Genomic DNA, 25,933 nt, shown 5'->3' with positions numbered 1-25,933 from the left:
ATCTCAGGGATACCAGGCCAGAGTGGCTACATTCATATGGAAAGGACCATCCAGGACCCAGGCCTGTCCTTATAGCAGCCATTATCCGGTGGGGACTTTTAATCCTAGCTAGCATTCAGGTAGGCAATCTCTTGAGTTTGAGGCCAGCTCAGGGATACACAGAGAAACCCTATCTCAAAATAAACCCCAAAAACCCATCATGAAGCCCAAGGAAGGGGAATGGGAGGCCTCATCCATAACTTAATATATCCTGGGAAGGAAAGTGAGGCAGATCAGAAATTGGGAGTCCAGCAGGCTTAGAATAAGCCTATGTCTCACACACAAAGAACACGTCAAAAGAGATTTTCAGTTTTTATTTTATAATATACAAGTTTTCAATAATGGAGGCTTTATCAACACAAATTGGACATAACCTGACATATAGTTACCAGTTACTCAGAGAAGTTCAACACTGAGGCTGGGCAGAGATCTGCAGTGCTGTATGCGGCCATCTGAGCCTTGTACCGCCGCCCCCTCTCCCCAAGGAACATGCCAAGGCCTTTGGGTACTAGCAGTCAAGCAGAGACACCGCAGGGATTTGAACCCCGTCCTGGAGACCAGGAGTGCCGGCCACCAGTGTCTTTTGCTTTTTTTTTAAGCTAGGGAAAGGCCAAAAAGCAAAACCTGAGAAAACAAAAGTTTGTTTTCTCAGGAAAAGAAAAACCTTTACAGCCCTACTGAAGAATCTGCTTCCTCTAAGATGCTAGCTTGGCAAAGTCTGTAATGTCCACCTGAAAAAGTCTTAGCAGAGAATTTTTGCAATCCCACCCAGCAACTCCCTGACAAAGGCTTGCCTATAGTTCAGCTGGCTTCTGCATTCCCACCCAACATTCAAGTATCAAACATTACTATTCCCCTGACTGGTTTAAGTTTGTTTAGTCACTATGGTGCCACATATGTAAAAAACATCTTAGCTACTTAGATGTGGTTTAATGTTCTGTTAATAATTTATAGGCAGGGAAGAAATGGCCTTTTCTAGTGCAACCCACCAGATCTTGGCATCATGGTTACCTTGAAACCGATTATGCATCATGCCCTCAAGGATCCAGCTACTGGCTGCATCAAGGTGAGGGGTGAAGGGTCTGATTAAGCCAAAGGCACAGGGTGGCGATGTGGCAGAGAAGTCACTTGTGGGGAGACCTTGTAACAGGCTTCTGGAAAAGCTAGGGAAAACTGGTTGCCCACTTTCCCCCTTTCCCTCCCCTTCAAGCACAACTTGAGGTTTGGGCTGGTAACAGCTGCTATAAAAACAGCCTTTTGGATATTAAAACAAGCCCAGGGACACTCAAGTGTTCTTTTTGGATGCTCACTCCAAGCAAGGTGTTGAGGCAGTTCTCACTGCTAACCAAAACCAGACCTGGACACCACTTTGACCTTGGTATAATAGTGCTTGGTTGTCTCTTGCCACAGGAAGGCTCGCTCCGCTGTCCTACATTAAGCTTTTGGTGCCTTTAATGAGGGGTACCTGAAAAATCTTAAGAAGAGGCTTAGCGCCCACCTCACCCCTCCACCCCAAGGCCAACAATACCATTGTTTTATCACATGCTAGCCACTCCAGCATGAAGCTGAAGAGGACTCAACACTAATTTACCAATAGCTAATCTTAAACAAGAAAAAGGCTGGGTTCACCTGTTGTCCTTATTTTGTCCACTGGTGAATTCAACTGGAAGCTCCTTTACAGTCTGAAGAGTACATCTGAAAGAACTAGTGCTTCCCAATCCCCACATTGAAAATGGAATGTTTGGTTCACTTATTGATTTAAAGTAAATGAGCTACTTTTTTCCTTACTGGGTCTGGCTTCTCTGGCCCCTCCAATAGGTGTCTGCTGTTCTCAATGTTCCTGCATGTAAGAATTAAGACCAAGGGAGGGGAGAGAGACACCCACAAAGACAATACACTAAAGTCCACTGAACTGTTAAAACATTTCCACTTGCCAGTTAATATTTCTTCAAGAATGTTGCTGGTCTGAATTTATTTCTTGTCAGATTTTAGGTTGAATCTGGAAAAGACTAAAGGCTTCAGTGCCCCCACCCCCTCACCAAAAATGAACAAAAACATTTACCTAAAGCAGCACAGCATAAGGAACTTGGCTTCAATCACAACCACGTGTTACTTAAAGCTGCAGAGCCATTTCCCAACACTCAGCCTGTATTACTCATGGGTTTTCCTCCAACAATCACAACTCCAAACATTTGGGAAAACACAACTTTTAATCATACTCCAGTCGAGTCACAATGCATTCTCTAATAGCAGCGGATCGGAACAGTACTGTACATTACTTGCCAAAGAACAGACAAGACCTGAAGTCAAGACACCTGCATTCTCTGTGTAGTCTGCAAAAAAAAGCTAAACAAGTAAGCCCCATCCCCCTCCTCCCTTCCCTCCGAATTCCAGGAAAACAAAGTCACTGCAAGGTCTCACACACTCACTAGCAGAACAGAAGAGCCAAGCACTCATATGCAAGTCAGAGTCCTGAGCAGCTTCATGAAGGATGAAATGAAGCCTCTGCAAAGGAAAATTCTTTAAAAACCCACATGCCCGCCCAAATTCTGGCTCAAGTGAGGTGAGAAAAGGCTTAACAGTGGATGAAATGGTCATAAGCATTTAACATGCAAATTTGGAAGTGTGGAAAAGTTATCTTACCCTAGATGTTTAGCCATTGTCAAATTAGACCCCTGACTTTCTGGAAACAAAATATGTAGTTACCTTTTACTCTGACCATTATCTCCCACCTGTCTAAGGTACTTATTCCTTATTTAGAGGGCAGGGCCTCTATGCCACACATGGGATTATAAATGCTGATTCACTGTATGGAGAATAAAATTTGTCTTTCCTGCCTTAAAGTTAAGTTCGGTCTTCTGCTCAAGTCCTGATCTTGTCCGTTTAAGTGTTCGAAGACAAAGTTTCTGAAAGATTAGAGAAGAACATCCCCCCCAAGATTGCCCAACACTAACTACAGACAAAAAAGTACTTTATTTAAATAAGGAAGACAGCTTTCTAAATGCATACATACCCTAGTGAAATATTTTATTTATCTGTATGATTTAATGGTTTTAAGCACAAGTACATTAAGCACATTTAAATTTTAGCAAGATGAACTTATCTGACTGTCAGCACACAAGGTTACATCCCTTTCAGTGTCTTCAGAGATTCAAATCCTTAGTTCTGTCAGCAATGTATTTAAAGCAGGCACTAACCATATATAAGGCTTTTGTGATGAAATTACTTAGGATGCAAAAGCCTGTTACCTACTATCCCATCATGAAAGCCCAATGCACAAGGCCTAGAATTTCTAAAAGGCTGGATGGGAAAACTGCTCAGTCCTGAAATCCCCTAAAGAAGGGGTCAGGCAAATGACATATTCAGTACCTCCAGATCTCTTACAAAAAATAAGCACTTATCCCTAACATGCAATACTGCAGATCAAGTTAAACTTATCTGTTAACAGCAGTCTGCTGTTTCCTGCTCCGAGATGAAATGAAGCAACTCTTCTGATTATGAAGAGAAACCTGTCTGAGGCAAATGAAAGATTGGCACACTGCACAGCCTCCTCTCAATCCATTTGATCCCACTCATATCAATCATTTCAGCTTCTTTTTTACTCCAGGATTAATGTAGCATTTTCATTTCATTTCATTTTTATTCTGCTTTTGTAAAAGCAGTGTTTTGAGATGGACATTTATCTTCATTGTTTCCCATCAATTCTTTACTTTTGTGGATAAAGCTTGATAAGCCATTAACTTTTAAACATGGTAGATTCCATAACTTTATATTGGTTGATTTCATTTGCTTAATTTTTTGCATATGGAGGCATTTTCATCAGTAGTAAGAATCTTGGGCTCATGCTCATTCCCCAATGGAGATATGACATTATCCTTTCTGCCTTTACTTATCATTCACCAAGGAGCTGTTCCCTCTGCATCTACGTCATCATACTGCCAGGCTGGTTATGATTCAGATGGTGTTATCTGAAAAAAGTCTACAGAAAAAAAAAGGTTTCCCCTCCCTCATCCACAGAAGCCCACCCTCTAAGACATTCAGGCTGAACACAAATCTCAAATGATAAATTACAAATAAATACAAAATATACAATGTACACAAAAGAGACAGCATACCTTCACATCTTGTCACAAAGGAAAAGCATTTCTCCTACACTAGGAAAAAACTTGCTTATACTGAGATGGAATCTCTTACTTGATAATATAAAAGCTATCACCGGGAGAAATCCCTTCAGGGTCATTAAGCCACTTCCTTTGCTCTGAAGTTCTATAGTAGTTATTAAGATACATTAAGTCACCTGAAAAAAATTTCAAGAGAACCACACTACAATCTACATCCAGTAAATTAAAAAAAATAAAATCCCAACTTAACATTTCAGTGGACCAGACCATCCCAAGCCGTACACTTTTCAGGAAAAAGACAACTGTTTTGGTTTTTACTCTCCTTGCCCAAATTAATGGACTGGTGGGTATACCCAGAGCAATCTTCCTCAGCTGCCCAACTCAAAAAAAAAAAAAAAAACAAAAACAAAAAACCACAACAACAAAAAGCTGTATGAGTGGGAGTTACTTGCCAACTTGAAAGCTGAGATTTTCATCAGTTTTCCATCCTAAGTATTTAAGTTCTCTGGTATGATTATCTGAAATCATAAACTAAACAATTACCTAACCCCCCACCACCACCCAAACACAAAAGGCCACAGCCAACTAAGTTTTGCCCCTCCCCTTTATTTGAAATTTTTTAAGTCATGGTGCTTGAAAACTTAACTTCAACTTCTGGCCTAGTCAAGCTCCTGAGGTTCTCCTGAAGTGACTGTGTACCAAAGCTGCACTGTGCTGTACTTCAGCGGCAACTGGGAAAACTCTTCCAAGGATAAAATGCAGCTCCAATCCCTGAAGGTGTCGTGCCAACAGCATAGAAGTATAGGCCTTCTCTAACCCAGTGCCAATAGAACTATAGCATCTGTGGAAAATCTTAGAAAACAACATTTCCCCCAACCCGATCCTCCCTGTTAAGACCATTCCCAAATATTTCAAGTAAAAATGCGTTTAAACGGTAAAGAACTTTACACATCTCATTAGGGAAGGGGGGAAAAAGAATAAACTACCAGCCATTTCTCCAATGGACAGCTCCTCCAGACTCAAAGTGAAAGCTAGTATTCATCCTCTAATTCCTAGAAACTGAAAACCTGTTGAGTCCTGATTATCCTGATACTGGATTTTTCTTTTCTGGTTCCCTCGAGTCATCTGCCTTTAGGGTTCTAGAAAGACCTAAGGGGAAAAGAACTCAAAACATATTTGGCCCCATCCCCACAAAAACAATTTGCCCGAAGTTACCTCCCAAAACTACATAGTAGTGAGGCTCGCAGAAGACTGCAGTAGGTCATCTGTTAACAAAACTAAAACTTCTTACAAAACTGGTGGAATTGTGTTGGTTCTATCATTCATTCATTCATTTTCCCTCAAATCGATTAGACAACTTGCCATCTACCATTCTTCTGGGCCTTGGCAGTCTGCCCTCAAAAGCTTCAGACAAGATTCGAGAGGACATAAGCCTGAAAAAGAAAAACCTACAACACCCGGAATCGGCCTACAGTACCAAGTAAATCCCTTGACACAGAAGCTTACAACTCCCCCATTAAGAAGGCAAAGTAAACAAGTTACCATCCTCAAGTTACAAACACCGCGTTGCCACCTCACGAATTTTACCGCACCACATGCTCTCCCTGCAGCCTTTCTTTCGTGCACACTGGCATGCTGGTCTAGGAGCCGCTATCTATTCTCTCCACAATGCCTGCTCGCCTCCTCTGCGCAGTTGACAAGCCAAGTCGTCAGCTAGCTTCATCACCAACTCGCAACTGGCTCCACCTTCCTGGAATCCTCTCCTAGCTTCACCACCACATCGTTATGGCTCCTTCTTCCTAGCTTCCTCCTCCGAACCGCACTGTTTCCTGGACTCCTATCTTCACCAAACTGGCTTCGGACTCCTGTCTGCTGTTCCTGTCTTCCTAGGGTCACACTGAATCCACTTCTGTGTAGACCTGGGTCAGCTGCCAATGCTAGTCCTTAGGATTTTTAAAAGCACCTCAAGCTCAAAGTCCAACGCAAAATGCTGATATTCTTGAATTGTTACCAAAAGTCCTTTGTTTTCAAACAAAATTAAGCTACAAGTTAAGGCATTTATAATTCTTCTAACTCTTCAAACATATTCTGCCTTAACTTTTCAATTGCTTCAGTCCTAATAGCTTTGATTTCTAGTTTCACTCTTGTAAGATGGCTGTCTACATCACTCAAACCGCTCCATCAGAAATTTGAATTTATGCATTTAAGAATTTCCTCATTTTTTCTTATCTTATCCAGCCTTCTGTTCTCAATCTTATCTTCTTTTCCTATCTTGAATGCTTGAATCCAAAGTTGTCGTAACTTGCTTTTCCTTTTCTACTAGTTTTCTTCTACATGACATTTTTTTATTTTCTTCTGCTTCCTTACATTTAACACTTTTTCTGTCTTCTAAAGATGCTTCATCTTCTATTTTGCTATCTTCTCTACTGCTTCTCTTCACTTTCCTGTACTTCTGTCTTCCAACTTTCCACTTCCAACTTCTAATCTTCTCCAATACTAAACTACCAATTACAATTAATCTTCCGGTTCCACCTCAAATGCCTTGAAACATAAATGCTTCAAATGACGCAATCTTTACTGCGCCATCAAGCGGAGATCTTTTATAACCGCCTCCAAACTCAACCTATTTTCAATCTTTTTAAGCTAAGTCTCATTTTCAAACTATTTTACTGTTTTTAAAAGGCATTTGATTCTATTTAAGTAATTCTCGTTTCAATGTAGTTTACAAGCTGGATATTCTAAATGCTTTTAAAGACTATGCTGTCTCTCCCTTTACAATCTTTTAAATTACTTCGTAAAAGCTTCACCTCAGCGCCATCATATCGTACAACTATTTTTCCTTGTTTTAAAGTCCTTAAATAAGCCTTCATATTTTCTTTTAAAATCTTTTTACACTAGAAGTTAAGAATTTAACTCTAAGCCTTATCTCGACAAGCTACTCTATTTAACAGTCTAAGTTTAGAGTTCTAATTTTTAATCTCAATCTTTTTAAGAAAAAAACTTATCTGCGATCTCCTCAAGCTGCGTCTCCTGCCTCACCAGCCGCCTCTGCGCTCGCTGCCTGAATGCCTGCCGCAGCGCCGGGGGGACCCGTATTTATGGGGCAGGGACAACTCGCAGCACCGGAACCTCGTAACCTTCCGCCACCTTGATGAAGGAAGAAAAATAGTTCCTCCCGAAAGTTAAAAATAGAGCCTGGCTTCCAGGTTTCTAGATTTTTCTTAACGTCGTTTGGACCTGGAGTCCTTCCTAATACAGGTAAACATTTAAGACGTGTCGTCAAACACAAATAAGTTTGAGATTTTTTAAGTCACAAGGTGAAAAACCGTACCTAGACCATGAATAGATCATACAAAAACGAGAGCCCGATTTTTCAAGTAGACTTAGGACATCTTTAGTGTTTTCCCGAGTTTCCCTGAGTTCGCTGCGCCTCTGAGGGCTAGAGGGGGTCTGTCGACAGCTTCTGTTTCCGCTTTGTCGCGCATGGCGGCGGCCGCCATTTCAGACACACAAACGGGAGGTTCCCCGCCGAGCTGCCCGCGCTGCGGTCCGCGGGGCCTCGGTGACCCGGGGCCGGGCGGGAGCGGGAGCCGGAGCGGGCGGCTCTGCCTACAGCCCTCGGCGCCGCGGCCCACACCGCCCCCCACCCGGCCGTGTACGCTCCGGGGTCTGCCCTGAGCTCGTGCGTTTCTGTTGTTTTTTTTTGTTGTTGTTTTTTGTTTTTTAATTGTGACTAAAAGGAGAAGACACCTCTACAGCTGCTGCTTTTCTCTAAGCGAGGACAACGGGGCGTCGGCGGAGGGACCCCATCCGCCTGGGAGTGAGGTGGGGTGGGGGAGGGGGAGCGCGGGGCGCGTGACGGGAACAAAGGCGGGGGAGGGGCGCGAACGAAGCTCCTCCGCGCCGCGCAAGGATACGCGGGGTGTGAATCGCCCCTCCCTTTGTGAGGCGCAGAGTCGCGGGCGGGCGGGCACGGCCGGTTCTAACCGGTTCCAGCCGGTCCAGGCAATGGTTTTTTTTTTTTTTGACGCAGAGTCTCTCTGCGCAGGCGCGTCGCTCCCCGCCCCCAGCGCCTGGCCTACATGCGGGAAGGACTGGTGTGGGGGCAGGGCGGCCGCTCGCCCCTTAAGGCAGGCTCGCAGTCCCCGAGTCACTCCTTAATTAAAAGTTATCACACTGTCACGTCCCCTGTATGTTTATGGGAACGTAACTTGAATGCTTGTACCTTTACTTTATACCCTAGAATTTTCCAAGGGAAGCAAGTCTCGGGCTGATGCAGTAAGCTGTAGGCTACCCCGGTTTTTAGACGGGAAACGGAGTCGCGGGAAACTGAGCGCTCCAGGGCACAAAGAAGCCCAGAGCTTGGAACCACGGACTGGCTGGTGACACCATCTCTTCCCCCAGATCTGTATTCTAGGACCTGGAAATAGGCAGGTTTGGGCATTAGCTTCACGAGGGAAGCTGGTGCTTAACGACCATCCAGGCTGAGATGGTAACTAACGACATATTTAGAATACTGCATTCCTAAAACTGGAGGACTGAGCCCCTCCCTCTAAGATTGCGGTGGGGCTGTACTAAAGCCGCGCTCTAATCAACGTTAAACCTCCAGGCCCAGTACCTCCCATTCCAAAGCCAGGGCCGGTTCATACTTGTTTATTTTATTGAGACAGGGTTTCTCTTTGTAGCCCTGGCTGTCCTGGACCTCCCCATCTAGACCACGTTGTCCTGGAACGGCCTGCCTCTACCTCCCGAGTGCTGTGGTTAAAGACATGGGCCACCATGTTTAAATAGTTTCCACCTGACCATCTGGAAGCTGCCCTGGTTTTCTCTTTCTCTGTCTCTAAGAAACCCTAAAGAACGGAATGTTACTGAGACGTACACTTGATGGATGTTCTAGGGCTGGAAATTTTTTAGTAGAAATTTAGTTCTGAAAGGCAAACACTTGAGTCACCTAAATTTACAGGCGGTGATTTGAGACTCTAGAGAATTTGTGATTCGTCTAAAATTAGGCATAGTTAGCTAGCAGACAGTGTTCTCATTTTCAACCCACCCACCTCCCTTCCTCCCTCGACCTTCTGTTTCTGGTTTTCCTGGGCTGTGGGGAGGGCCTAAAACACACTCTGGAGCCCAGGAAAACGAAACTGTAGGAAACTCTAGTGTGGTACCTCTGCAAGTTTGAGGCCAGCTTGGTCTTCATAGAGAGTGCCAGGTGAGCCAGGACAACATAGAAGACTCTACATTTTAAAAAATTAAAAAAAAAAAAAAAAAAAAAAACCAAACTGTATAATGTGTTGTGTTTCGAGACAGGGTCTCACTGCCAAGCTGGCTGGTCTCAGAACTCAGAGCTGTCAGTATCTGCCTTCTGAGTGCTTGGGATTGAAGGTCTGACAAAAGGTTTGGTTTTGGTTTTGGTTTTGGTTTTTGGTTTTTGATTTTGGTTTTAGGAAACACTACTGGGCCTCAGGTTTACCTAGGCAAGCCCTCCCTCAGCTCCTAAAGTGCTTGTCCATAAATCCATCGTTTCCATTCCTTCACCAATTGTAGACTTTTTTCCTTGCTGTTAGAAGATTGTGTAGCATGGGTTGAAGTCCCTGGGTTTGGAGAGTGAAACAAAGGCAGCAGAGTCATTCAGAAACCTGGGCCGGAAGACACGGATTGGCAAAGGCAGAAAGGAAATTCACAGTGACCAGTCCATGAGAAGTAATATTTCTGGAGAACATTCTCGTCAGTGACTGCCTCTCCAACCACTAGGGCACAGATGCCTGCCGTCCCCGCCCTCAAACCACCCTAATTCTTGTCTTTTTTTTTTTTTTTTTAAAGTGGATCTTTTCTAGAATTTTCTTTTTTCAATATTGAGGATTGACCCAGGACCTCAAGCTTGCTAGTTCGACATCAATGAGCTACATGCCTAACCCTCTTTCCCTTTTATTTTTGTATAAAGGCCTCTCTGTGTAGTGCTGGTTGACCCAAAGGACAGCACCAATAAAGAAGGAGAGACAAGTTCATTTTAGCATGTCGCCTGCTGTCCCCTCAAAGGAGTCCAGACCAAAAATAGAAGCCCTGAGTTCTTGCTTCTGGCAGGTGTGTCACTGACAAGCGTCCCTGTGACCTTGGGCAAGAATCTAATAACATCTGCATGGTAAATTCCTAATGTATAAAGAGAGAGGATGAGAGAATCCACGAATGATGCTGATTCTGTGAAATTCTGTAAACAAAGGGGTGGGGAGAGATGTGGAAGATTTTAGATCTCCTGGCTATGGCTTGAAGGAGTCATGACCCTGAAAACCACTGAAGCAGCAAAAATTCAGAATTAGGATAAGGCCTGCTGTGAGGACTGCAGCAGAGGCCAGGAATCCCCCAGAGAACACTGGAGTCTACCTGCCCCTTACAGGTGACAAAGGCCATCAGCCCTGGTCAAGAGAGTGACTGCTGGGGTCTTTTAGTTTAGTCCCAGGGGGGCAGAGGCAAGACTGGGCAACTGCACTTGCTGAGGAACTGTATCCTGTCCTGTGATTTTTATCTATAAGGTACTGGAGTGGGGAGGTGCCCAAGAAAACATCCCATCCACCCACCTAGCTCCCCATCTTTCAGAACTGATTTTTGGAAAGGACTTTGGGACCCTGTGAGCCTCTAAATCTGCAGCCCAAACCTGGGCTCCTCCCACCGCAGGAAAAAATCTTTTTTTTTTTCAAAGACAGAGACTTTGAAGCAGAGCTCTGTCTCGGGACAGCATTATTTCCAGTGAGCTTTGGACAGAGGACAACCATACCCTGCAGAGAGGGTAAAAAATCAATCATTGAGGCCCCAGACATACCCACTTCACGGAGAACCCAGGTCCAGCAAAACAAGTTACAGGAACTGAGAGTGGCTGTGACATTGCAGCATTGCAGTTGGGAAGCAGCAGCCTGGGTCTCTCTGTCACGGGAACTGAAGTCACCAGGACAAGAGAAAAAAAAAAGTGTGTGTGTGGGGGACAGTGGATACTCTTCTTGTTTCTTGTGAAAACAAAGAACTATCTTCTACATTGTTTACCTCCTTCATTGTCTGAGGAAGGGTCAGCAGGTTGAAGGCCCTTGTTGCTAAGCCTGACTTTGATCCTTTGACCTCCATCCACATGGTGAGAGAAATTAACAGACCCTAACAAGCTGCCCTCTGACCTCCCAACACACAAAATACATAGATGTTACAAAGTCATTTTGTTGTTGTTGTTGTTGTTGTTTGTTTTTTCGAAACAGGGTTTCTCTGTGTAGCTTTGGAGTCTATCCTGGCACGGCACTTGCTCTGGAGACCAGGCTGGCCTCGAACTCACAGAGATCCACCTGCCTCTGCCTCCCGAGTTCTGGGATTAAAGGCGTGAGCCACCAACGCCCGGCTATAAAGTCAATTTTTAAAATTTAGGAAAGATTCCAAATTAAACGGGATCCTCCTTGGGAATGAGAAAGCCAACTGTCCCCCTGAGAGCCTCAGCTCCTCCTGCTGCTGCTTGTTAGCTCTAGGCACTGCAGTCTGTGTAGACCTTTCTAGAGAAGGCCTGGCTGTATAGCCAGTGGTAGAACCAAAGGATCAGGGAAGATGACTGACAACAAAAAAAGCAAAAGGGCTCTGGCCCTCCCCAGCTTAAAAACCCTTCAAGACCCCTGCTGGCTCCATGCCAACAGTTCTAGTTAGAAACTAGAGACTGGTTTCTCCCTCCAGTCTCCCCTCTTTTTGGGCTAGTTGATCTTGGATAGAAGTAATTAGCCTTCTCTCCCCAGCTGCCTGGCTTCTGCTTGGTCCCTCTGCCATCCCTGGAATGTGACATTTACCCAGTGTGCTTTGTTTCCCTAAGGCATGGGAACCCTACGCTGAGTGCTTCCAGCCCTCACAGCAACCTTGTGAGAAAGGGGATGCTGGTACCCTTATGCCAAGACACTGAGGCCCAGAGTTCTCCCTCTCTGTGTCAGCAAGGCCTAGCACATAGTAGAGGCTCCATATGTACTGAGGAATAAATAAGCTCTGTGTGTCTGTGTGTCTGTCGTGTGTGTGTGTGTGTGTGTGTGTGTGTGTGTGTGTGGTGGGGGGAGTTAGGCAAGTGTATATAGCTTAGTTGGTAGAACACTTGCGTGCAGTGGTAGCGTGGTAGCATGCAGGAAACCCCAGTACTACATGAGGTGGGCATGGTGGCCCAGACCAATAATCCCTGTGCTTGGAAGGTGAAATGGAAAGGAAAAGGAGTTCAACATCATCCTCCCCTACTTAGGGAGTTCAAGGTCAGCCTGAGCTAAAGGTCCTGTCTCAAAACAAAATAAACTGGAATGGTAGCTCTTTTGAGACCAAGGCTTTTTGTATACACTTGTAGATTCCAGCCATTCCAGAAGCTGAAGCAAGAGGATCACATGAGCCTAGGAATTTGAGACTAGTCTGGACAACATAGTGAGCTCTCATCTCAGCAATAACAATAACATATAAATAAAATACAGACACACCCAGAACAGTAGCTGAAAGAGTGCATGCTCCAGAAGTGTGCTGTGCCTGTACCCCATGTTGGTCTGTGATGGGACAATGAAGTGTCCTGAAGTGTCCCACAATAATGGAAATTAAACTCAGTGATAGTATGTTTGCCTATGGAGGGTCTTCAAAGTCTATTGTTATTGGGGAGGCGGGGTTAGGCAGAGCAACCCACTGCATAGGAAAACAGCAGGGTAGAGAATGGATACCCCAGCAGGACACACTGAAATGGTATTGAGCTGTCCAGTATCTGAAGCTAAGAACTCTTCCTCCTCTGAGGACTTCTGGGAGGCCCACAGAGGCTGGGTGCGGGGTAGGTGGAGCTCTGGGTCAGCTTTCACTCCTTAGAGCTGGCTCAACCTTTGTTGTCCTTCCACTGGCTATGAGTCACCATGGGAGGCATGTGGCCAGCCCTCACCTATGCTAGGCGCCTTTGTGGCCTGCTCAGTGGACCTTCTGGAATGGCCTGAAATGACGACAAGGCTTCTGAAGCAGGTAACTACCACATTCTTATGTCCCTGATGTGTTCAGTCACCTGCTTGAGCTCTCTGGTGGGTATTTATGTTGGCCCAGACTGCCCAGCCCCAGCGTGACGCTCATTAATCATGGATACCACACCCCTCTTCATTTTTCATATAACTAATTCCGATGCCACCAAAACGAGTCTGTTGAGTGAAGCTTCTGGGGGTCTTTGCCAGAGATGTGTTTCATGACACTGCCAGGTGGGAAACCAGAAGAACCACACGATGGAGCATCTCCTGGGTTAATGTAGAGCCCAGCTGTGTCTGAAGCTCACAACATCTGCCTGTTCCTGCAGGGAAGCCAGCAGGAGCCCAGTGACAGCTTCAATGAAGTCTGAAGATTTCCCTGCATTGCAGCAGAATTCCATAAGAAAGTTTGACATTTCTCTCCCTGTCTTGAAATTATTTAATTCTAATCCCATGCCCTTCATTTACAATGATACATCTGCCACTCAAACAGTCACATGTTCAAGGCCAGCTCAGCAGGTAAGGGCACTGGCCACTGAGCCCAATGACCCTAGCTCAGTTCCACACATCCTCATGTGCAAGGAGAGAGCTGGTTCCTTCATGTGACCTCCACATGGGCTACATCTCAAAAACAAAGTAAGTAAGCCTGACTCACAGGGGTCAGTGGGGTCCAGGGTGGAAAGTGTCCTGGACAGAACATGTGACCAGAGGCAAGCAACCTCACAATCAGCAAGACTGGTTTGGTGAGGTTTGGGGGTCTAGGTGTTGAGGTGAACAAAAGAAGTGTGACTAGGGCCCAGAGTGAGGGCTTGAGGCACCTGGACAGAGAGTATGGACTCTGTCACCTACACAGAAGGATGACTTTTTAGCTGGGAGGCTCTGACTTTTGAACAGCACTGGAGCCCAAGGCCAGAAAACATGGAGGCCTGGACTGAGGAGGGCATAGGTTATAGGACAGAGAGAAAATAGGGTATGGAAGCTGCCTGTGCCCTCATGCTGGCCCAACACGACACATCTGCTTGGAATGTCACCGTAGCTCCCAGCTTTAACTGGCAAAGTCATTCTTGTCACACGCCCAGCGTCACGCCTCAGAAATGACCCTTGACTAGCACCTGCAGGTGTGCCTCAGCACCACCACATGACTCAGGCTCTGGACAGCATGTATTTCCTGGGATGATCGTGTGTTTGTAACATGGATCCTGTGTTCCCCTAAGGGTCAAAGGTGACTTCTTGGTTTGGTTTCTTACAATGGAGAGGAAGTTATTCTGGGAAAACCTCAGGCTCCTGTACGTACATAAAAGGGAGCCTATGCCAGCGGAGACCCTAGCTCTCTTCCCATGGACAAAGGGGAAGGGGGACTGCCCCCAGTTCATGTCACTGACTCAGCTTGAAGGTTCAGCTGCACTGCCCTGAGATCAGAGCTTACTCCAGACTAGACGTCTGGCTGCTGTGGTCAGGCAGCTCCTAACAGCAAGGCCAGATCCGCTGTATCTTCCCACAGAAGTCTCTCTTCCAGTGGAAGCTTCTAAATAGATATACAAATTCCCAAGGAATGAGCACCCACAGTGTTTCTGGGGCTGGCTCATTCCAGGCCAGCACCTGGTGCCTGAGGAAAGTCAGCCATAAACAGCTGCTAGTGGGAGGGAATGAGAGAGAGGCAGCTGTCATCCCTCCACCCCCAACTCCCTGAGCCCCCTTTCAGCCCACACTAAGAACGTTAGACCCAGCAGGGCTGAGAACTGAATACTGAGAAAGGAGAACTGGTGGAAATTTCCATGACTGTTCTGACTATTCCTAGCCTTCAACTGAGAACTAGGTGTCAACAGAGACACAAAGGTCACCCTTTCTCAATTCTTCATCTTCCTTACCTACTCCCTCACCCTGCAGGCAGGGACAAACCCTCCCTCAGCTTTATTAGGGCTCTTCCACCCAGCTCCACTCTGTCAGAATACTAGTTATACTGGTGATATGTCCGTTCTGCTCTCCCTTGGGAGCCCCCCTGACAGTGCAGCCATCACCCCCAAGTTCATCTTGAACTATGACCTGTGTTTTGTTTTACATCACTGCTTGTTACCTAACAGTTAAAAATACTTCCTGTATCTCTGGAGTCTGATCTCAGCTTAATGAAGTAGTTCTGCATACGGCTGCTGTGTCATCCACATAGCCACTCCTTGTGTGTGACCTGGTGTGACCTTAACCTAATGCTGGGGACTTTCAAAGGCTCTCATAGGTTCCAGCCATTTCCCACAGATCTCCCAAGTGCAAGCCAGCACTGTAGCCTGCAGAAGTCAGACAGGAATGTTTATAGTCAGCATTATCCCAGTATGGCCAGTTCTACAGGCTGAATGGTGGGTACTGAGCCCTAGATAGGGGACTTGGGTATCTTGGAGCCAGTAGGAGGATCAGCTCTTTCTTCTACACAGCCTGAATGTCACCATCCTCCACGCTTGTACTTTGACAATTGTCCATCCTATCCTGGATGACATAGGGGGGTTCCATACAGAGTCCCCAAGAGGCCATCACACATGATGCCAGGCTGGTTGTTTATTCCCCCCTCAACTGGGATGATGGCATGAGGCCGTAAGCTGCATAGCACAGACCCTGCCTCAAGGGGTGTGCTCCTGTAAGCCGTAGCTGTCACTACTGTATCCTGCCACCTGTCCAGCCGTTTGTAGCACTAAGCAGTGTGGGGCACACTCCTGATAACAGCAAAAAGCTGCAACCACGGATCATCAATAGATGCCCAATCCCTCCCAGGTCGCCAGAGCTGACTGGAGCCAGGCACACCTTAAGAAAGGGTTAAACATTTCAAGTTACTTTATCTACCTTGAAGCAGGAGGTGGCTGAAAGGTAAGATGAAAATTCAGGCTAGATTCTGGGTGGAATTTTCCTGAGTTCATAAACAGGACCAGTTAGGGTTGCTAAGGGAGAACACCATGGAAACAGTCACGTGTGCCTGACATCTGATTAGTCCAGCCTGGTTCGGGGACCATTACATAGGCTGCTGGCTCTTTCATTGGCTGTCATTGCTCTCGCCACTGAGAGACGACAGTAGATTGGTCCAGGGCAGGACGTACTGGAAACTGTTGTTCTGAGCCAAGGAAGATATAGCTGCCAAAAACATTGCAATAGCAACTGCTTTCCTTTCTGACCCCTGGGAGTGGGGAGTTACCTTCTTTGTAGTTGAAGTACTTTTCCTAGCCTGAGGATGCTGGCTAATTTCCACTGCCTTACCATGATTTCAAAGGCTAACTTTTTCATGTTCCGCAGTGGACAAGGGAAGCCCCAGCTTTGACTATCTCCACACCCCTTGGGATCTTTGCTGTCTTTCTGCCAAGAGATGATCATTCCAAGACTCACATCCTTTCAGGACTGATGGTCTATCTGGACCAAGTTTACAAACCTTGTAAACTATAAGGCTTGTTTGTCCTTCAGTGAACAACTTTGGTGTCAGATGAAGGCAGAACTGACATCTTCAACAAAGTGCAGAGTCCCTTAGGAGTCATATGCCTGCTCTGTGCCTGGGACAATCAACAGCCTCCACAGCCTTCAGGGACTCATTTTTTTTTCTCCTTGGGCTAAATGATTTCTCTTTAGATATCTTCGGAAGTGCATTCCAACTCTGACATTACATAATCCTAACCAAGGCTGGGTGTAGTGGGAACATCTGTAGTCCTAGGTGCAGAGAGCTGGCAGGAAGGCCACCGAGAGTTGGGAGGCAATCTCTGTCTCAAATAACAACAGGCCAGGCATGGTGGTAGACACTTTTAATCCCAGCACTCAGGAGGCAAAGGCAAGCAGATCACTGAGTTTGAGGCCAGTCTGGTCTACCGAGTGAGTTCCAGAACAGCCAGGACTACACAGAAACCCTGTCTCAAAAAGCCAAAAATAAAAGAAACAAAAAAAATTAAATAAAAATAAAATTAAATACCAACTCCCCATCTCTAGCACCTGTTTTTTGGTGTTTTGTTTTGTTTTGTTTTTCAATACAGGGTTTCTTTGTATTGCTTTGGAGCTGTCCTGGAACTAGCTCTTGTAGACCAGGCAGGTCTTGAACTCACAGAGATTCGCCTGCCTCTGCCTCCCAAGTGCTGGGATTAAAGTCGTGCGCCACTAACGTCCGGCTTCTTTTTGGGGGGGTGAGAGGGGAGGGAGTGTGAGCCTTTAATCCCAGCACTTGGGAAGCAGATGCAAATGGATCACAGTGAGTTCCAAGCCAACCCGGTCTACAGAGTTCCAGGACAGCCAGGGCTACCATAATGAGAACTTCTCTCAAAAATAAATAAATAATGATCTGGGGTGTAACTCAGGGACACTGCTTACTTAGCATAGGTGAAGCAAAATAACCAAGCCGTCACCAGCTCTGTAAACCAAAAGCTAGGAACACACCTACCTGACAGGTCCCCTGTGCAGCCTTCCTCCAGTCCCACCACAGCCCTGAGTCACTCTGCACTGAGTCATCCCCTGGCTTCCTGCTCAGAGCTGAACTGCTGATGTCAACAAGCTCCAGGACTAGGGCTGCCTTAGGAAAGCCACTGTCAGTGATTGACAGCCCATTGCACCCCTATGTGACAACATGCTCTAGGGTTTCTTACTCAAACCGGCCAGAACAAAGCTGCCTCCCATGGCACTGGGATGCTTTTTCCTTAAAGATGGGCCTGCTTTTTCTGCCTGCGTGTGTTTATATGTACCATTTGAACGCAATACCTGAGAAAGTCAGAAACAGGTGTCCTATCCTTTGGAACTGGACTTAGAGATGTTTGTGAACCACCATACAGTGCAGGGAGCAGAACCTAGATACTCTGCAAGAGCAAGAACTACTCTTAATTGCTGAATCATTCCTCCAGCCTGCGATTCAGGTTTTGTTGTTGTTGTTGTTGTTTTTGTTTTGTTTTGTTTGTTTTTTTGAGACAGGGTTTCTCTGTGTAACTTTGTAGGCCATGCTAGCCTTGAACTCACAGAGATCCACCTGCCTCTGCCTCCCGAGTGCTGGGATTCCAGCTTCGATTCAGTTCTTGTTTGCTTTAGATGAATTGAGACAGAGCTTTGTGCAAGGCACAGCTGCTAACACTGAAGCAAGAGAAAGCTAAGGCTGCTGCTTCCCTGGAGCTTAGATTCTCACAGAGGAGCCAAATAGCAGTCCCAGGTAGAGATCAGCATTGAACTCACAGAGATCCTCCTGCCTCTGCTTCCCAAGTGCTGGGATTAAAGGTGTGTGCTACCACCACCTGGCCTGAGGAACTGATTTTATGTACTAGTTGGAGAGTCTAAAGACTAGAAGGAAACAACACTGAGAAGGCAGGAAACCCTGACAGAAGAACTAAAGCGGGAAGGCGGGGTCTGGAAGTTGAGTCACTTCAGGTGGGGTCCCAGAGATGTCCCTACGGTGGATGGGTTGCTCCTCAGGAAGGCAGAGGTATTTCTTTTCTTTGTTATTTTGAGACAGGATTTCTCTGTGTAGCTTTGGAGCCTGTCCTGGAATTCTCTCTGTAGACTACAGTGGCCTTGAACTCACAGAGATCCACCTGCCTCTGCTTCCTGAGTCCTGGGTTTAAAGGCATGAGCCACCACCTCCCCTGCTGGCAGAGGTGTTTCTAGTCCATCAAGGATATCCTGGGTCTGGCTCCCCTATCCCATGGAACAGGGGTGAGGGCCTGGAAAAGCCCAAATCTTTCTATTACAGGATGATGTGAGAATAGCCCTAAAATAACCTAGATGGCCGGTTAAGGCCCAAAGCAACACCAGTTCACCGATGTTTTGGATTTATTGAACCCCAGACTCTCTCTCTCCCAGGATTTTGTACACCAGGCTTCACCCAGCTCAGGCCAGCACTGATTTACTGCAAGCATCACAGAAGCCATGCAAGCTAGGGATGGAGAAGGGAAGAAATCGCGCCTGGGTTCCCGGCTACCAGTCTAGAGCGCCAGAAGGAGCAAAGCCCCTAAGCCTTTCCCAAGGCACCAAGCATTAGGGAAGAAGCCAGCAAAAAAGGGTGTGCCCTTCCGCCACTAGGAACCGCACTGCAGAGGGGTGTCGAGCGCCCCTGTCGGGCAGCCAGGGAAGGCTTCGCAAAGGATCTAGGAGGAGCAAAGGATCTAGGAGGATACAGCAAACCGAGCTGTATCCCAAGGAAGGAGAGCCACCTGCTCTGGACAAGAAATAGTGAGGGATGGGGCTGAAGAGATGGCTCAACAGTTGAGAGCATTGGTGGCTCTTCCAGAGGGTCCAGATTGAATTCCCAGCACCCAGCATGCCAGCTCACAGGTATCTGTAACTCCAGTTCCAGGGAATCCAACACCCTCACACAGAGATGCATACAGGCAAAACACCGATGCCCGTAAAAAGAAATACTTATAAAGAGAAAGAGCTGGACATGGAGGGATTGTTGGGAGCCAGCTCGAGGCACTGAGATCCCACTTGAGGTACCACAAGGGTACAGGGCCAGTGCTGGCTAGAAGACAGAGCAAAGGTTCAGCAAACATATCTAACCTGTAGGTCACTGGCCACATGCATCCCAGGATAACTATGAATGTGGCAAAACACAATTGTAGATGACACCTTCATGTCATAGTACCAAAAGGCTGGACACTACTGCCTGAGTCTTACTCTCAAGCTTAGCCTTACAACCCATTCTCAAATTTGGAAAACTCTCCCTCCAGTCACTCCTGGCCACTCTGGGTTTGGAGCCTCCTCAGTTTTCTCATACGAGTGGTGCAGCCTGGTCTGGGGACTCCAGGGTCACTCCTTCTAGAGTCCCTTTCTGCCCCAAGGTATCCACTCCCCAGACTGGAGCTCTCTGTGCTGCAAGGGCAGAAGCCTGCCTACTGGTGGTAGAACTAAGCCTCCTATTGCACCCTGCACTGAGACCTGAAAGACTGGCTCTGTCATCTGCTAGATCTCAACAGGTGATATCAGGCTGCATATCCCCCACTCCTAGTGACTCCTAGTGACTGTCCTATAGACACCCTTGGGCCACTTGCACAAAGCCAGATACCTCCCCTACTTGCTTTGGTCCAGGAAGAAGGAATCTGCAGCCATGCTCAGGTCTCAAGGGGCCAGATCTTCTTAGGCTTGAGAGCCATATCAGGCTTGTCCCCTTCAGGAAACCGGATCTGGTCTGACAGTCAGGGTAAAGCAGTGATATGAAGAAGCCAGAGAAGGCCAGGCCCATATGGCAGCACACACCTTTAATGCCAGCACTTGGGAGGCAGAGGCAGGTGGATCTCTGTAAGTGTGAGGCCAGCCTGGTCTGTATAGTGAGTTCCAGGCTTGACATAGCTACACAATGAGATAAGACTGTCTCAAAACAAAACAAACAAACAAAGAATACTATGAAGGTGACAACCCTAGGGACCTGGGGGGGGCACTGGGGAGAAATAGGGTCCCCTTCCCATCCTTATCCATTAAGTTCTCCATGTCTCAGCTCTGCTGATTGTGCCATTATTCCTCTTCTCCTTCCCTAGGAAAGCCCTCCTCCCCAGGTGACACCCTCCTCCCCAGGTGACACCCTCCTCCCCAGCCTTGGGCCCCCTAATTCTGTCTCTGCTATAGCCACTACTTTCTTCCTTGATCCCACACTGTCTGCCTCCAGGATACCTCCATAAGCAGCTTAGGTCCTGCTCCTTCCATGGCCTTCTGAATAAACTCGAGACTCCCTTGGGCTCCTCAGGCCTCAAAGGATTTGGCTGCTCTCTCTGCTGCTCTAGCCTAGAGCTGCCTGAAAAGGCCTTAACCATGTGACTATGCCTGTCCCTAGCAGCAGCCTAGCATGGCCACCCATTCCCTGACCTTAGGGAGCTCTGGTCTGTTCTGCTCTAAGATGGGCCTCCTGTGTGAAAGGCCCATGCTATGTCCAGGTTCACACTGCTGCCACCAATGGTGTGATTAGCCTAGCATCGGCTCAGCTCAGACCAGGAACTCTGTCTGAGAGCCCAAGATACCAAGAGTATCAAAAAATGCAGAAAAGCTTTTGATATAAATACTTCTTCATTAAGTGAAATATCATAACCAAGATATTAAAATAAGAAACTGGGCTTAGTGGCCCACACTTTTAACTCCAGAATTGGAAAGGCAGAAGCAGAAGGATCTTGGTGAGTTCAAAGTTGGCCTGGTCTACAGAGAGTTCCAGAATAGCAAGGGCTACATAGAGAAACCCTGAAGAAAAAAAAAAAAGACAAAAATATGAATTCCAGTCTCAAGGTGGGCCAAAGGGGGATCTTTGGAACTTTGGGGAAGGTATCACAATGATTCATTCACCACTGAGGAGTCCAGATCACAACAAGGGGACTGATAGAATGTAAACAGCCCTGTCAATCCGAAAAGGAGACCAAGATTAAGGGTTTGTCAGGGGGTGACAGTAGCTATTTTTGTATGTGATTTGACTATCTTATTCTAGCACTTAAAAAAGATCTCACTTATATTTATGTGTATTCATTTGTGTCTGTGTGTGGGTTTGGGCATGTACAGCGCCCTCAGAGACCAGAAGAGACCCATGTCTGGAGTTATGACATGGATGCTGGGAGCTGAACTGTCCTCTTGAAGAGCAGCGAGTTCTCTTGACTGCTGGGCCATCCATCCCTCAACCCCCAACACTTTTTTTAGTGTCTCTAAGTGCTTGTCTCTCTAGTTCTATTTACGTTAGCATTTCACTGCAGGTATTTTCTGATGGATGAAGTAATCTTTGACATCTTAGTCAATGTAAGCATTGAGAGAGGTTTTTGGTGGTGGTAGTTGGTATGTGGGGGGGGTGGGGGGATTAAGACAGGGTCTGGCCTCGAACTCACAGAGATCCACCCACCTCTGGCTCCTGAGTGCTGGGATTAAAGGTGTGCACCACCAACAGCCAGCTTTGTTTTGTTTAGAAATAGGGTCTCATAGTCCACAATGGCCTGGAACTGACTGTGTAGCCATGAATAACTATGAACATGGTCTTCCAGTTTCAGGCTCCTGAGTCCTGGGATGACAGAGATTCAACACCAAACCTAGCTGAGAGTCATGTGTTTAGCTTGAAAATTATATCGTGGGCTGGAGAGATGGCTCAGAGGTTAAGAGCACAGCACCAACTGCTCTTCCAGAGGTCCTGAGTGCAATTCCCAACAACCACATGGTGGCTCACAACCAACTGTAATGAGATCTGGTGCCCTCTTCTGGTGTGCAGGTATACATGGAAGCAGAATGTTGTATACATAATAAATAAATAAAATCTTAAAAAAAAGAAACTTACATCATAACACATTTGGACATCGTCCCACTGAGATCTCAACTATTCAGCTGCCACTGGTGATTAGTTTTGCTGCCTGAGATGGGGTGCACCAGCTTCTCAAAAACTCTCCCTCTCTAATCTACAGGTTCTGTCCATGATCTATTCTTGTTTACTTAGAATTGCCAAAGTAGGAAGCTAGGAATGGTGGTGTATCCCTTCACTCTGGGTGGTGAGGCAGGAGGATTGCTTCAAACTCTTTTATTTATTTACTTATTTATTTATTTATTTATTATTGCTTCCAATTCTAAGTAAGCTGGGGCTAATATTGTGAGGTAAGACCTTGTCTTAAAAAAAATTGTTTTTTTTTTTTAAGAGAGCTGGGTAGCCGGGCATTGGTGGCACACGCCTTTAATTCCAGCACTCGGGAGGCAGAGGCAGACAGATCTCTGAGAGTTCGAGGCCAGCCGGTCTCCAGAGCGAGTTCCAGGATAGGCTCCAAAGCTACACAGAGAAGCTACACAGCTCTCGGAGAGAGAGACAGAGACAGAGAGAGAGAGAGAGAGAAAAAGAGAGAGAGAGAGAGAGAGAGCTGGGTGGTGGTGGCACACACCTTTAATCCCACTTAATCCCAGCACTTGGGAGGCAGAGGCAAATGGATCACTGTGTGTTCAGTACCAGCCTTGTTTACAGCATAAGTTCCAGGACAGCCAAGGCTGTTACACAGAGAAGCCCTATGTCTGGGAGAAACAAATCAAAAGGAGAGCTGGAGAATTGGATCAGCAATTAAGAACACCTGTTGCTCTTGCAGAAGACACAGATTCAATTCCCAGCACCCACGTGGGGGCTCACAACCCTCTGTAACTCCATCCTCAGGGAATCTGAAGCTCTCTTCTGATCTTTTCAGGCTCCAGGCACACACATGATGCACATATTTACATGAAGACAAAATACAAATACACATTAAATAATAAACTAATTAAATCTAAAAAATAAAAATATAAAAAACAAAACAAAACAAAAAAACTCAGGAGGCAGAGGCAGGCGGATCTCTGTGAGTTCGAGACCAGCCTGGTCTACAAGAGCTAGTTCCAGGACAGCCTCCAAAGCCACAGAGAAACCCTGTCTCGGAAAAAACAAAACAAAACAAAACAAAAAACCTGGTATGGTGCTGTATGCCTTTAATCCTAGTATGGGGGAGGCAGTCGAACTCTTGTGAATTTGAGGCCAATCTCATCTATATAGTGAGCTCCAAGCCAATCAGAGAGCTACACTGAGACCCTGTCCCTTCTCCCTTACACCCAAAATAAGAAGGCAGTTGGGGATGTAGCTCAGTTGATAGAGTCCTTGCCTAGCATGCATGAAGCCCTGGGTTTGATCCCCAGCACTGAATAAACCAGGAATGAGCACATACCTGGAATCCTAGCACTCAATAAAAGGTCTGAATTTTCCCCATTTACAACTGGGCCTGAATTTCAGTTTCCTAAAAGGACAACGAGAGAGATAGCACGCACACAGAGACAAAGGAGATAACATGTACCAGGCCTGAGTCAGCCTCCACAATACCCCAAGGCAATGACCAAATAGGGACAGGACTTGTCCAAACATGCTCAAAGATGGAAAAACTATAGCCTTAGCCTGTCTCTGCTAGCCCTAGCCAATCAGAAATGAACTGATGTGACTTATGCTTGCTTATCCAATTACATTTTGAGATGACCTAACTGTCCCTGAAACTCCCCCTAGTTGCGCTTAAAAGGAGCCTTCTTGCTCTTCTTGGGTCACCATTTTGCCTTTGTGTTGGATGTGCAGCCCCGATATGCTGACACTCTTATTCTTGAGATGAGAAGTGCTCTTGTTGATTGCATACTTGGATGGTGGTCTTTTGTGGGACTTCTCCAGGACCCTAACACTCAAGAGTAAAATGAAGATACCCTCATGTAAAATTTAAATGCTTGGTCAGTAGGATGACTCAGTGGGTAAAGGCACTTTCTGCGAAGCCTGGGTTCCCTCTCAGGAACCATACAGTGGAAGGAGAGAATAGATTCCCTCAAGTCCTCCTATGACCTCTGTTGTGGGGTATCCATCAGAAAAGACTGCTCAGACATGGGATTTAAGCCAATAGAAAGCCTTTATTAGGGGCTGGAGAGATGGCTCAGAGGTTAAGAGCACACAGGCTGCTCTTCCAGAGGTTCTGAGTTCAATTCCCAGTTCACACGTGGTGGTTCACACCATCTATAATGAGATCTGGTACCCTCTTCTAGTGTGCAGGCATACATGCAGGCTGAATGCTGTATACATAATAAATAAATCTTTAAAAAAGAAAAATAAACTGGGCGGTGGTGGCGCACGCCTTTAATCCCAGCACTTGGGAGGCAGAGGCAGGTGAATCACTATGAGTTTGAGACTAACCTGGTCTACAAGAGGTAGTTCCAGGACAGCCTCCAAAGCCACAGAGAAACCCTGTCTCGAAACGCCCCCCCCCCAAAAAAAAAGAAAAAATAAGGGAAGTTTTTATTAGCTGGTTGACAACTATCCTGGGTGTTTGAGATCCCAGTGTAGTCCCAAGCCTTTCTCAGGTGAACTTTAAAGCACAAAACCATATTCTGGGTTGACATGCTTCAAATAACAAGAACAATTAACCAGAAGCAGAATTACAGAAGCCAAAAAGCAAGGTTAGTACACTGAGAAACTTTCACAGAACTATGGACTTTGATATGTTAGGTCTTTGTTTTTGTTTTGGCAGATATGCTGTCTGCGTGCTGAGTTTTAAGGCCTGAATGGTATTCCATCATGGTCCCAGTTGTGCTAAGGTCCGGGGCCTGTTACAATCTCCACATGTACCACTCACACATACAAACAAATATATATCATACAAATAGATAAATGAAATAAAATAATAGTCCTTGGATCACTGTCTTCTTTCCTACAAGTGTAATAAATAAAGCTGTGATTATTATAGAGACCCACTAGTGAATGGTGCTGAGAAATTGAAGTCAAATTTGAGATTCAACAGAAACAAGGGACTCGGGCTGCTCAGGAGCCCAGCTCTGAAGCTTTTCTTTCAAGGTAACTCAGGGTTCAAAGGGGGACAGAGAAGAATAATAAACACAGAGTAGCTCTTATCACTTTCATCTGATGTGCTCTGTCTGGGGTAGAAAGTCTTAGAGCCCAATGGAGTTGGTTGCATAATGTCCTAGACTGTGCTGTGCTAAGGAAAGGAAACCCAGGCACTCCTCCCAGGGAAGTAAACCAATACCTAAGTAAGCAGGCTCACACAGCAGGAAAATGTGGGGAAATCTATACCCTATGTATGCTACAGTTATCCTGACACATACTCAAAATGATGTTTATACACACACCATGTGACTTATGTGGTGATATTTTGCTTGTACAAATAAAGCCTGTCTTGCCGGGTGGTGGTGGTACATGCCTTTAATCCTAGCACTGGGGAGGCAGACGCAGGCAGATCTCTGTGAGTTCGAGACCAGCCTGGTCTACAAGAGCTAGTTCCAGGACAGCCTCCAAAGCCACAGAGAAACCCTGCCTCGAAAAACCAAATAAAATAAATAAATAAATAAATAAATAAATAAATAAATAAA

General features: G+C 46.1%; 2 long non-coding RNA genes across 2 annotated transcripts; one reads left to right on the top strand and one right to left on the bottom strand.

Moving 5' to 3' along the window:
- Positions 1-2,454: 2,454 nt before the first annotated feature.
- On the bottom strand, positions 2,455-4,294 carry LOC118237931. The gene is made up of 2 exons (XR_004769047.1): positions 4,155-4,294; positions 2,455-4,018 (listed from the first exon to the last, which is right to left on the bottom strand). It is a non-coding gene; the product is annotated as an uncharacterized LOC118237931 (long non-coding RNA).
- A 2,944-nt stretch (positions 4,295-7,238) lies between these two features.
- LOC113831403 lies at positions 7,239-11,354 on the top strand. Its single transcript, XR_003483977.2, has 2 exons — positions 7,239-7,418; positions 10,102-11,354. It is a non-coding gene; the product is annotated as an uncharacterized LOC113831403 (long non-coding RNA).
- The last annotated feature ends 14,579 nt before the right edge of the window (positions 11,355-25,933 follow it).

This window comes from Cricetulus griseus, chromosome 3 (genome assembly GCF_003668045.3).
Source record: "Cricetulus griseus strain 17A/GY chromosome 3, alternate assembly CriGri-PICRH-1.0, whole genome shotgun sequence".
NCBI lineage: Eukaryota > Metazoa > Chordata > Mammalia > Rodentia > Cricetidae > Cricetulus > Cricetulus griseus.
The sequence above is the reverse complement of the archived record's forward strand: the minus strand, read 5'-3'. Positions and strand labels throughout refer to the sequence as shown.